General features: G+C 39.4%; 1 long non-coding RNA gene across 1 annotated transcript in view; it reads left to right on the forward strand.

Moving 5' to 3' along the window:
• LOC144009526 (uncharacterized) overlaps window positions 1–14,555 on the forward strand; it is a 92,869-nt gene that overhangs the window by 17,950 nt on the left and 60,364 nt on the right. Inside the window, exon 2 of the long non-coding RNA XR_013280953.1 lies at window positions 3,699–3,782. This is a non-coding gene — a long non-coding RNA (uncharacterized LOC144009526). The remainder of the gene's footprint in view (window positions 1–3,698; window positions 3,783–14,555) is intronic.

Here is a 14,555-nt window from a genome sequence, read left to right on the forward strand (position 1 = left end):
AACAAAAATGTGGTATTTAGTTCAGGAAGTAGTCGAGCTGTGCAAAGAGCCCATTGTTCAGTCAATCAAGTCTGTCACTTCATTTTTATTGTTATTATTAATAAACACGTTCAGAAATTGCCCATTTAGTATACATACAAATACACGTTGAAATGAGCCCATAAAAGAAAATAAAAGCAAGTGTTAAAATTCCAATGAGGAGCTTGCTGGTCTAAATATATCCGTCTTATTCCATTACCTGAAGCGCAGCATTTATGTTCTGGCATCTCCGAAAAAATGCCTGTGGTTCTTTGCTTGAATTGCATATCTGGGGGGTGTATGTAATGACAATATGTGTCAAAATAGTGTGGAGGGCATATTTAGTCTGTGTTCGTTAAGACAACAAAACAAGTGAGAGGGAAAAATGAGCGAGGGCGTTCAAAAAAAGGGCCTTGGGTGTTGCAGATGATCGCGCTTTCATAGGTGTGCTCGTGGACACGCCTTGTTAACATTTGGCTGCGTGCAAGCTAACCCGTACATCATCTGCATTATGTTTACAACATTTGTGTATTAATGGGGTCGTCTGCATGCGTGAATCTTCCTTTAGGCCGGCGGGGGTCCTACAGGCACAGGGTCAGGAAGCCAAAAAAAAAAAAAAACCATACACAAAACAAGAAGTCACACAAGCCTAACTGGTTTACTTGAAACGATAATACACACCCGTGGGCCGACCCAACCCGACTATCTGTAATCTTGCGCTCTGGGCGTCAAGTTTCAAAAGGAAACGCCTCAAGCATAATGTCACCATGCCACGAGGCCTTGAGAGTATCTGCAACAAACGCATATTACATGCATGTATGCAGTACAGCATACATAGGATAGCAAAATCATTCGACAAATCCAAGTACTTTTTACAAAAAAAATAAAAAATGTAATTATACCTTCAGGTGGCTGGAGAGTGTTTTGAGAGGTTGTGGGCTAAATGTCAAGTGTCAAGAGTTAGAGGTAAAAAAAAAATCAGGTTAAATGTCAAGCTTGACATTTGCATTCGGAATCCGTTCAAAAGTATTTGTGATCCGGCATCTTCACACGGTTGCACGTTTGAGACTTAAGATGTCATTAATATTAAGTAATAATGACTTCTAGAAATATTGCTCATCACCTCGAATCAGTATCAAAACAATATTTGATTTGAAATGGGATACTTTTCGATCACCTCACGTCCCAGGCCTTTTTTTTCTTCTTCTTCTTTTAAAAAGAAACAAAAGTGAGTACGGAGACACAGCAGCAGGCATGCAGCCAAGCAGAGTGGACCTGCAGGCTAGACTGCATTAGCCTGGAATTAGACACACTCAAGCTTAGAACTGGCACACTCGCCATTGCTACCACTGCACGGAACTGGTCTTAAAGTGTGCGCATGTGTGAAACACAGACAGACAATAAGAGATATGACGTTATTGTATTTTTAGGGAATGAGAATGTAATTTTATAGGTAGGTGAACTGTTGTCCTTGTTTAAGTGAAAAACCATACCCTTGCTGTGACTTTTTTTTTTTTTCTAGATTGATACCAGTATGTATACTGAACTTTACCGATACCACTAGTATTTTTGAGACATAAGATTTCCAAGAAAATAAAATAAAATAAATACCTATATCTCAAAATTGTGTTTTTTCCTTCTTCTGCTACGTCACGATCAGCTTGCGCATTTCATTCAAAGAGAATGAGAGGAGTCGCGTTGAAAATACAAATAGTGAGTCTGTGAAAATACCAAACTTAGTCTAGTCTTGCCCCTGCGTGGATTTACACCGTGCCTCGTGCCAGTCTTTCACTGCCCACAAAAAACTAGAAACCTTTAATCTCTGACCCATGATATACAAAGAGCATATGAGATGAAATTGTGATCATACTACAGGACAAACGTGGTCTAAAATAATCTTGTCTTTTGTAAAAAAATAAAAATAAATAAATACAATACAAATTGTTAGTTTGCATGAGCTCATAATCCGGTTCAAAAACTCCCAGGCCTCCGCCCCCATCTTTCCTCATCCTTTTCCCTCCCATACAGTATTACTGTGGCAGCGAAACACTTTGGAAACTGTTGTCCTACCTGATAATGGATTTGGTGCCCCCCCCCCCCTGCAGGCATGCACCATTGGCAGTTCCTGAATACTACTGCGAGATCAATGGGAGAACAGGAGGACAGAAAAGGGAGAGCGTTAGGCAGCGAGAGGGTGGCGGATGGCGAGGGAAGACGAAGAAGGGATGGGGCAGATAAAAAGCAGAAATCCCGTTCGGTCTCCTGTTTGCGAGCGGGATAGCGTAAAGCCGCTGCCGTAATCTCTTGTCAAGACACAAGGCTGCTGTAATGTCTTCCATCAGCAAGTGGATTATGCGCAGGGGAATTGTAATTTACACCGGCTTCACTTTTATGTGTCGCTCAGCTTAAAACTTAATAGCATTTAGCTCAACAATGGGCCAGCCTGGTGGAACCCAGACAGCAGTGTGCACGCTCCACAAGTGAGGTTCCATTGAGATGGAGTTGTCCCCAACGCCAGACAATGGGATGTTCCCACTGAGCTAATTAGCTGACGCCTGCCTATCTCCGCACCACACATGTCCATTGTTGCTGTCAGCGCACAAATCTCCGCCCCGCTCGATCTGTGCAAGCTATTGTTTGCGCAGGTTTCCTTCAATAATCCCATGTTAACGCCTGCGTGTTTTGTCTTTGGCTTGCTGGATTTGAGACCTGAAGTGACATGACCAGACATGGCTTTAGAGAGAACAAGACGCTATTTCACTTTCTATAAAATCCCCGCATTGCCTTTTTGTCTTCAAGGAATTATGGGCCTGAAGAAAAGAAAGCCTCGTGTACTAACAACTTCACTTTACTGCAAATATGTTAAGTGAGAACAAAAATCAGGCGGATGGAAAACAAGGCTGCGACGTATCTTGAAGCTGTTTCTCAAAGACTGTTTGTTTCTTTCTTAAATCAAGCAGTGAAAAGCCTGTTTGGATTTCCCAACTACACATTTCGTATTCAACCCAAACATTATTCACAATTTGGACTTTTAAAAAAAAAAAATGAAATAAAAAAATCCCACACACGGTTCCGTAGTTACAAGACAGTTGAACCGTAGCCATCAGCACACATTCCATCCTACAGACGGAACGAACGCACCACCTCCAGATAAAGAATAAAGAAAACCAAGTGTAGCTTTCCTCAGATAATTTCCCTTAACCGCATCGCCTTGGGGAATGCAGGTGTGACGGTCGGAGGTGTCCTGTGTTCTCACAGGGAGCAGTTGAGAGAAGAGGAGGTTGGAGGTACCGCGGAAGGGGGCGGGTTGTGTGCTGGTTGAGATATTAAGCGAGATAATACGAGTTATGCATTCGAGATAGTGTGTGAAAACCAAACTTGCACCTGCGAGTTACATTATAGGCGGATGCATTGATGCATATGTACTGTAAGATACAGCATCACCTATGGATGTGGTTTAAATGTTAACGTCATAGTTCTTATTCTATGAAGGAGTCAATCGGGCCATACTGAGCAAAAGAAAAAATAACAACAACAACAACAACAATAACAATAACAATAACAATAATTATTATTATTCCCACCATGATAGTATTTCAAGCCCTTCTTCCTCCCCATACTTCTCAAAAATACTTATTTTAATCCATCCATCAATTTTCTTAACCGTCTTTCCTCACTAGGGTCACGGCGGTGCTGGAGCCTATCCCAGCTGGCTTCGGGCAGGAGGCGGGGCACACCCTGAACTGGTTGCGCAGCCAATCCAGGTACTTATTTTATATTTCTTTTTAAACTGGTGTATGTTTGGATTTTGTTGCAGGTCATATATAGATATGCAAAACATTTTCATTGTTGTCCGTGAATACTTTGTCTTAAAAATTATGTTATATATATATATATATATATATATATATATATATATATATATGTGTGTGTGTGTATTTCTTCTAAATACATTTGTGAAATATTCAACAATGACATGGCCAAGCCGATTTCTCTGTCACTGCTCTTATTATATTATTGTGCCTTTTTAAATATACAATATTGTGAATTTGTATACATTATCGTGAGCTTTTTTTATTTCGCCAACCTTCTCCCAATATTGGTAATATTATCGTATTGTGGAGTTCAGATCTTGATATTTACCATGTTTGGATAACGTCGCATCCCTAGCAAAGTAATATTTCTGAATGTTACAACACTGCTCGCTCACTAACGCTACACATTCTGGTAGCAGCCTCTCTTATGATCATGTACGCTTCCTGCCACACCCAGACCCTAATATACTATAAAGGTATATGAGACGAATAAGTGCAGTGTTGAATAAGTAAAACTCCATTTCAGCCCACTGCTCCATTATTAATACCGAGCAGGCTGAACTTTGATTAAACTACTCAAGTGTTCTTCCTGTGTGGGATTTTGATTAAGACTAGACTGTCTTGCAGCAGGAGTACATGGCGTTCGCTCTCTCGCTCTCTCTCTCTCTCTGTTTTTCTGTGGGAATGTGTTGCTCGCAGTTTGTTCCTTTACATCCCAAACTGGTTCTTTTCACGGCCAAAATAGTTAGCAGGAGTCAATTCCCTCTCCCGCATATTCACGTGGCAAACTCGGAGCTCCCGCACCGTATTTTGCAACTGTAACTCTGGGAGCCATTTAAAAATGACTCCATTCATTCACATGCACACATAACAAATGTTCAACTTAGTGCACGTCTCAGTCGTTCTTCAAAGCATTTGAAATGTGCACTTTGGCTGACATGTTGTCATTTTTTTTTTTTCGCATGCGTTTAATTTTGAAGTGGCAGCATTACATAATTACATAAACAGTTATGATGAGTTGCGTGTCTGTCAAATTCTGATCATGATGAGCTTGAATAAAAACGGTACAACATCTTTCGACGGGACTGTGCCCCTATCAAAAAAAAAAAAAGCGAGTAGCAGTTTATTTTTGTTGAACAGATCAAGATGGTTCACCAACAGTGTTTTGTTTAAACAAGAAACTGACACTCTGAAGACAAACACTTCAGTTTCTAATCACGTTGACTGATTCAAGATAAGCGCATTGTTGACTTTGGCTTCATCACTATTACACCTGCAAAGATAAGTTCTAAAAACGCGATTTCAATCAGAAATGTATTAGAGTACAAGAAACCTTTTTAGTTGTGCAAACAACTTGAAAACGTGCAAACAATAGCACTTGTATAAGATTACACAAGATAACTGGAACGACACTCGGTAGAACGCACGCCTCCGCTACAGTTGAGCAAAAATTGCTTGTGCTTCCGTTTGTATGTTATCAGGCAACTTCCTGGTCCTGACATAAGACAGTTTGAATACAACCAGAAAGTATCTGTGGGCCTATTACCGCAATGCACATACAAAATGTCGGTGGTCAATGTGACGTGCGGTTGTCAAAATGTACTACTGGTATCGGCAGTTGGTATCGGTATCGGTGAGTACTGAGGGTCTGGGTATCGGTATCGGTCTGGAAAAAAATAATAATAATAATAATAATAATAATAATATAAAAATATATATATATATATATATATATATTTTTATTTTTTTTTATTTATTTTCACTTGTATTCATTTATTTATTTATTCATTCATTCATTTATTTATAAGTAGGAGGTGACATCACCTCTCTGCCAGTGTCAATCAAAATGACTGTTATGTTCACAAGAAAAGCAAAGTGTTTCCTCCGCTTCCTTCTCTTGAGATTAAACTATATAGACTGAAAAAAGATTATACATACGCATATCCCACATTTGCGCTTAGAAAGCAAGCAAGCGGAACAGTTCCCCTACAAGCAATGATTTTTTCTTCAGCTCTGTTGCCAAAGTCTCTTGACATCCGATGTTGCATCTTTCGTTAATTTCAACGGCCTGTTTGTCGCGCTAAGCCACCAGATCAACCCCCCCCCCACCGCCCGTTATGTGTTGCACAAGTGGGGCGAGATGTCAACTTGTTTTTTCTTCTGTCTTCCTTGAGGTGCTTTTAACCACAGTCGAAGCCCTGCTCTTCCTCTTATATCCTCTCGCAGCCCGTTTTCCCCTGATCGCTTTAGGAAAACCTCCTCGTGCAAAGCATCCTTTCTCCACTTGGGGCTAACTTCTGTTCCATTCGGCGCGGTGGCAGGATTAAAACTGCAGATGCGGTGGCTTAATTCCCCCCTTTTCAGTGTCACGTGCACTGCCGGCGCCAGGCGGCGGCCAATGGCGTGCGAGCGTGGCATGCAACAGGGCACCCCGCTTGGCCACCCACACATGTAGACGAGCGGGGAGGATGTGCGAGGGGCAACGGTATCAAACGAGGAACATCTGTGGCCACTGGGCTGTGAAGACCGGGAACAATGGCGGCCCTGGGGGCAGCCGCAGAGCCCTGGCCCGTGCCGCAAAGGCGAGGAACGGGCTCGCCAGCCAATCGTGCACAAACAGACGCACGCACACGCTGCGGGATAGCCGATGTGCACGCATTTCAGAAGGAAACAAATAGACTGGTTCGAATTTATGACTTAAACAAAAACATTTGTGATGGCAAGAAGGAAAAAAAAAAAGTTGCAGGGTAATATTCTGGAAAGGAAAATGCGGGTCAAAATGTAGCAAACCGGCAATTAGTGGTCAAACGGGGAGCATTACAGACGATGCAATTTTAGGTTTAGACTTCGATTGGTAAAATAAACATGATAGAGCTGTCCAATCTCAAACATCCGCAAACTTTAGCAGCTTTTTGAAGACCTGATGGAAAATTACGGTGGATTTTCTGGTGTCAATCTTTAAACTTGTGAATAAATATCTTACATATCTGTGGCAACCTTTATCATGTGTGAATAATTGAAGCAAGCAAAAAGTAAAACATACTACACTCGGGATAGAGTTATATTTACTTGGAAAAAAAAAATATTAAAGTTTTTTTCACTGAGAAATTGTAAGTAATTTTTACAAAGAGGGTTTTGATTACATTTTATAAGTTTATTTAAAATAAAAAAGTTTTGTTAAGTATTGAGGAACGAACTAATGACCTTCAACTTCCAGTGACAGCCACTCTACCACCTGAGCCATGCCACTCCTTTTGTATGTTACTATATTATTGCTGCTCCTTGTACAATTTAATTTAATTGGAATTTTTTATTTATTAATTTTTTTGCACTGTACAAAAGACAATGTTTTTGGTTGAATTTTGTTGTGAAACATATTTGAAACTAGGGGTGTGAATTGTCAAGTACCTGACGATTCGATTCGTGTCACGATTCATAGGTCACGATTTGATTCGATACAGATTAATCCCGATACGAATTTATAAGTCGATTGTTGCGATTCTTTTTGAACTCAAATTTAGAAAATACTATTCAGTAAACTTGTACACTGTAATATTTGTATGAAAATGTATTATTTATTGATCTAAAACTTCAGTCATAACTGTATTCAACAAACAGGTTGTAATATGTTTCATATTTGAATAACTTTGAAATAAAATATGAAGGCTTAATGTTCCATTAATTAATATAACATTTTTCCATGATTAAGGTGTGAACCCTAACCCTAAGTAAGACATTTTCTTGAATAGTTTTCCATCAAAAATGGACGTTTAAAAATGGATTCGGTCATCCGCAAGTGAAGATCTTGTAGTACCTCATAACCCGACTTTGCTAGCCCCGATCTCTTAACATGTAGACTGCACGCCTCATGTGGCCGGCACTCAATCTCTGCATGCTATGATGTCACCTTGTTGTGGTATCCCATGCCCACATTGAAATGCCCACTGACATGAATTGTGACACGGGAAGGTTGTGTCTGGTTACGCATGTTATGTACCCAGGTGCAAGCTCTGCCATTAGGGATCTGTAGGCAGGTGGTACTCAATCTCTCGCTTCAGCTTCCGAGTGTGTAAACAAACACGCACCAGCATCAAACACTGTATTATTGAGGACTATACCAGTATGATGAGTACTCGACTCTTGAATAGTCACCGATACCAAGTACCAGGCTACAGCACTAGTACTTTTGATACATACCGAAAAAACAGACCTCATTTTAAAGGAAATATCTATAAATCCCATTTTAGCATTTTCCTTAAAATTACCGTATTTTTCGGATTATACGTCGAACCAGCCAAAAAATGCATAATTAAGAAGGAAAAAACATATATAAGTCGCACTGGAGTATAAGTCGCATTTTTGGGGGGAAATTTATTTGGTAAAATTCAACACCAAAAACATACATGTCATCTTGAAAGGAAATTTAAAATCAAAATAAAAGAGAGAACAACAGGCTGAAGAAGTGTACGGTATACTAACGTTACATGACTGACATGCCCGGTAATGTCGGTAACGACGTAACATATTAAGAGTTTGTAGTCGGAGGCGGAGCGTTGAAGGGCGGAGCCAAAGGCTGGCGTTTTATTGACATCAGCTTCTGAGGTCTGAACAGCAACTCCCCACTCAGCTAGAAGCTAACAGGCTAACTCCCCTTTTCCACATAACAAAACCTTCCCACCCGGAACTCTCCCTTCGTCCCATCACTAACAAGTTATTCATATAACTCTAGCATAAACAACATGCTAACAAGTTTACCAAACTATCAGTTTCACTGTGACTTTTTTTTCCTCTGTGTCACTTTTAAACAACTCCCCCAACTCGGGAGGTAGACGATGCTCTTCTAACGGCAATGTTGAACTTATCAGCACCGGCCTAGAGCGCCCTCTTGCGGTTTAGTGTGAAAATAACGTGAAATGATATAATAACGTGTTAATTTCGCACATAAATCGCACCAGAGTACAAGTCGCACCCCCGGCCAAACTATGAAATAAAACTGCGATTTATAATCCGAAAAATACGGTACATGAGATTTCTTCGAATTTCTAGTTCCTGATCAGAAAAGGGCCGCAAGAAGGCTGTGTAAAAGTTACATTTTGGTATTTTTATATGTAATTTGGTATATGTATTATGGACCCCCAACTCGTTACCAACGTTTACATTTAATGCAAATCTTACTAAGGAAAACAGCCTCAGCAGTTTTGAGGACAGAGAAATATGCCACCTGTGATTATCTTCAAGCAATTGAAGACCTGATGTCCGTCACACGAGTCAATGTTTTGCAATGATGTAATAAACTGGCCCGTGTGGTACTTTTCATCACGCTCGCACTGTTTGATTAAACTGGAGATTGTCCCCCGTGTTTCAAACGAGCGAATTCTCTCCCCACTCTGAGCCGTGTGTTATTATTAGCCGCACACCGCCGCACTTTTGACAGGGTGATTCATTTCACAGGGAGACAGCGATACTGGCTACAAGTCATTTATTTGCGCAAAGTTTTACATTTCACACTCAAAGACACACGGCACGGCAACGTCATCCATATGTATTCTTTCTTTCCGGCAAAGTGATTCCTTCCAGTATCATCTGGCCACCAGTAAATCTTGATCAACCAGATAGTGGTGAGAACTACATCCACAAACAATGAATCTTTCATTTGGAAAATGAAAACGCATTCAGTGACTCAAATCTTTAACTTGATATTTGGTTGATTGATAGTGTTCCATTTCACATCGTTAGAAAATGTGATAAGTCAATTGTAAAATTAATACTGTACAGTGGAAACCTAAAATCTGACACAATCTGTTCCAGTTCAGGGGAATTCAATTAAGGGTCCACTGGCCCTCACAAATGAAAGGCAAGATTTTGTTCCAGCAGGTCAAATATAAAATAAATAAATAAATAAATTATTGTTTTACATATGTATTCGTTTATTTTAGATCAAATATTCGTCATGTGAATAAATTAAATAAAAAAATGAATAATTAAAAAATACTAAATTAAAAAATGTCAGAGTCCACATTTTAAAGTTGTCAGAAAAATAAGAGATAAAAGGTGGATGAAAAGGTTTAAAAAATAAAATACCTAATAATGTCCAAAAAGGAAGAGAAAAACAGAAAATTAAAAATGTCCATGAAATTGCAAGTCATGGCAGAGATTGGCATAAAAATGCATAAAAGAAAACATTCAAGAAATATCCATAACATGTCCAAATACCAAAGAAGAACCCGGAAAAATTACCATAAAATGTCCTCAAAATTGCCAAATATGTCAAAAAATTGATAGCAAAAAAAAAGCAGGATAAATATATATTTATAAAAAAAAAAATATAGCCATAAAATGCCCAAAAAAGAAGAATCAGAAAAGTACCATTATATTTCCCTAGCATTGCCAAAAATATCTGAAACTTGACAGAAAGGCAGAAAAGTCTAAAAATGTATGAAAATTGCAGTAGCAGAAAATACACACACGCACACAAAAATCCAAACAAGGAAGAAAATGAATCTGAAAGTATTGAATGCTGCATATTTTTCTGTTATTCATTATCTTTTGGCCCCTCAGTACATTAGACTAACACTAACACAATGTTTCGTTCATCAGAATGTTCAAATATTTTGCGGTTCCCGACTAATGTTTGGATAAATAGTTGGCTTCCAACGGCTCTTTTGACAGTAAAGGTTGCTGACCGTTGAAATAGATGAACAGAATTGCTACAAGAGCATAGGTGGTTTCTTATCCATTTTTGTTGCATAATTAAAAGTGCGCAGGCCCTTGCGGAAAAGCTGCTGGTGGCTTCTGTGCAGTCAACGACACACCTTTTCGTCTGCTTGATTTCATTCAAGCGAGGTCTCCGGCTGACTGACATTTGACCAATGTCGCGTCTCCTTCGCCTTCCCTCCGCATTAATCCGACTTCCCTGGGCTAAATTCAATTCAATTCTGCCCAGTTCATTTATCGTTTCCATCCATGGCGCCGCGCCAATATTTCCCAGATTTGAAAAATAACAACGCAATGTCACTCAACTACTCATTCTTTGACGTCTCATAATACGCACGCCTCACCTGGAGAGTGACAAAGCATGATGGATCGACTTAGTGATGCACGCACACACATGCGTACACTTTAGAGAGAGACGTGGAAAGAAATGGAGGAGTGGGAGTGAAATAAAACCAGAGTGATTTGAGTGACAGAGTTTTGATATTTCTTTGGTGGTATGCTTGTAAGCTCAGGCACTTTCTTCCCTCCGAGGGACAGGATCCGTTAAGTAGCTCTCTCGTGCCTATCGCGCAGCCGGCAAAGGACTAATTTAATCAAAGGTTACGAAATATTGTGGCGATTGTAGCGCAGAATGGAATGTGGAGGGATGTGTCACTTCGCCAGGCGAGGCGCAGGCACGCCACTTTATCGCAGTGGAGCGAAATCCGAGTCTCCCGGCAGTCCGAAACTTCTGCTTACCGACACACGTTTCCGTTTTAGCCGGCGGGTCCACAAGAGGGGCCGAGATTGTGCGACTGAGGGGCCGGTGAGATGAGTGACAGACTTTCGTGTCTCTAATGCACTGATCTAATTAGAAACCATTCGAGATTGATATGTTGTGATTTAACAATGTGTTTATTCTTGTGATTTGCAGTCATGGAGAAATGCGTGACACAAAGTTGTTAAAAATATTGAAAAGTGGTGGAAATTGAGGCAGGTCTTGTACGTCATGCTTGCTACGAGGAGGATTCCCGCAAACAGTACTTTTGCTCCTTTGGTTCTTCACTTATACAACTTTTTGATCTTGGAAAAAGTACAAACATTTACCTTTGAGTACAATTAGCAGTCCAACAGGCTTCATGCTGCGGTGTTAATTGTGTTGCTGCCATTTTTTTTTCATCCTGCAGTAGTTAGAGTTTAAAGTCAACAACCTATATGTTCATTTTTAGTAGTTTTAATTTCATTCCTGAAAACTAAATACAAATATTTTCATCAACACACATTTTTCACCAATCAGTATGTACCGTAATTGCCGGACTATAAGCCGTGACTTTTTTCACACACTTATATATGGAATTTATTTATTTATTTATTTATTTTTTTTTTTTTTTTTTTAAGAGCTCAGAATTGTTCATTCGGTAGTCTTACCGATTCGTCTTATCATCATTGCTCTCTTCTTTTTTTGTGTGTGTGTGCGTTTGCGTGCGTGCGTGCGTGCGTGTGCGTGCAAATACGTATAAATTTATACTCATTAATTCACCTAAAGCCTTATAAATATCCCATTACCCTTCGCCTTAACCAGGTACTTCAGAATCTTGCCAGAGTCGTGAAGTTTAAATGGTCAGGAGACCAGAGAAAAGGTTATTTTTAAGGTAGGTTTATTTTTTTTCCCTGACAGCCACCAGGGGAGCTTGAGCAGAAAAGGTAAGAAGAGTGAGACAGTTGGAATATGTCGAGGAAGACGCAAGTTTAATGTAACTTGGTGCTTTGTGCGTGACTAAAATGAGCATAAACAGATCCTCATCATGTAAAATACAAGAAGTCTCAGTCTCAGTGACTTTTACCGGTATGCTATTTTTAACCAGCCCAGTTAGTTACTACCGTATTACCGTACCGTACCGTATTACCGTATTGCTGCTGTGTTACTTGCGCGTCACAGGCACTGTTTGGGGAAAAAAAAAAAAAGCTACGGTATATTATTAAACCTTTGAAAACTCTTTCTGTGTTCCATCTTTCTTTGTAAATATCTCATGTTTAATGTGGGCACATGCGTCTTCGAAATGTAACAGGTGCGGCTTATAGTCCAGCAATTACCGTATTTTCGTTGACTAATAAAGACAAGATGAAAATTATGAATTTGTTCAATTCTGTCTTTGCTTAATCTGTCCTTAACGGACATTGACACACCCCTGAAAAGACATCTTGCAGTTCACCACAAAGACATGATAAGTTAACAGAAAGTTTGGTGGCGCTTGTTTATAACGTAACATCAATCCAGCAGCTGTAACGTCCCAACGATAACGTTAATCCGACCGCTAAATATCGCTGGCGAATTTACTAGCTTGTAGCAGGGAGTCATAATAGCCATTTGTTGATATACTGTAATATTGTATGAAGTTGGTTTTACATCAAAAACATGACAGAAAATGTTATGTGAAGTAGTTTTAGATTAAATGAAAATATCTGCTGACAAAAAAAATAGTGCTGTCAAAATTAAAGCGTTAACTAATTAATTAATCACAAAAAATTATCGCATTAATCATTGTATTACCACAGATTAATCATACTATTAATTTTGACCGCAGATGATCCTTTTTAGCCGACAGTGGATGGTTACGTTAAAGGTTGCTGTTGGAGTTTGAGCAATAAACATAACTACATGCATTAAAGTAAAGCATTTAATAAGTGTTTACATATGCCGTAGGTCATTTTTTTTCCCATTTTAAATTATGAAAATAATTGATTAGAAAAAGCAGGATGAGCGCGTGCAGTGCAAATAAATTTTTGAAGACGTCCTCATAACATTAAATGTTGAAAAAATTAACACATAACTGGTGTGCTTCAAATTTAGCAGGCAAAATATGTTGGGGGGGGGGGGAGCCTTTTTAAGTCAGTGATTAATCACAAATAATCAAAATTCTAAGATGTGATTAATCTGATTCAAAAAATTTAATCGTTTGACAGCTCTAAAAAAAAAAAATGTAAAAGGATAAATGACTAAAACTAGCCTAAAATGTTAAGTTTTTGTTGACTAAAACTGAGGCTAGATACGGTTACACTATTAAACTGAATAGTATTAATACCTGATCACAAATTCCCCCAAAATGACAATAACTAGAATTGGAACATTTCTGGCCATATCCGAAAAGTCGTCCGTTTGCTCACCAAATTGACGTTTGTGTCAACAGCCAATGTTGCATCCACAGGCGGCCAAATGAATACAATTGCTCTATTATAGGATTAAGTTTGACACATCAGGACGTAAATACTTCTCAATTAAACGCCAATGTGATTTGTTGTCACTAATCATTCTTCACGTGGAATGGAATATTAGTTATATTTGGCCTGTGTTGCATCATTCCATCCGTCCTGGCTGTTTTTTCTGTGGAAAGAAAAGGAGGTGACGGGGATTATCTTGTGTAGGAAATAAAAGCAGTCTTAGCAAACGGGTCTTAATAAAATGTGGTGCTTGGGCAGAAATTAACTACAAATTTTTATATGATTGACAAAAATAGCATTACTCATGCAGTATGGAATATGACATAGACCTTGACGAATGGTCGCATGGCCCGAACTCGACAGTGATGTTGGCTTGCTTTGCGTGGCGAGTGGGTGGAAGGGGGCGTGTCTTTGGGGCTCACAGCCTATCAAAAAGGAATCGGCTCGCCTGCTCTCTGGGTGCTAAAAAAAAAAAAAAAAAAAAAAAAGGCGCATCTCGCCGGCTTTCACAGACCAAGATTGCTTTCACCTGCATTCCCCGGGGCAACGCGCAAAAACACGGACGGGCCTGCCAGTCACACGCGCACACACATGATCATACATTAGCACACACATATCCAGCATATCTCCCTTGACTGCTATTCTATATAGGGGTGTGAATTGCCTAGTACCTGACGATTCGATTCGTATCACGATTCACAGGTCACGATTCAATTCGATACCGATTAATCCCGATTTGAATTTATATGTCGATTTTTTTTTTTTTTTTTTTTTTTTATTCAAATTTAGAAAATGCTAAACAGTGAACTT

Source organism: Festucalex cinctus, chromosome 20 (assembly GCF_051991245.1).
Source record: "Festucalex cinctus isolate MCC-2025b chromosome 20, RoL_Fcin_1.0, whole genome shotgun sequence".
NCBI lineage: Eukaryota > Metazoa > Chordata > Actinopteri > Syngnathiformes > Syngnathidae > Festucalex > Festucalex cinctus.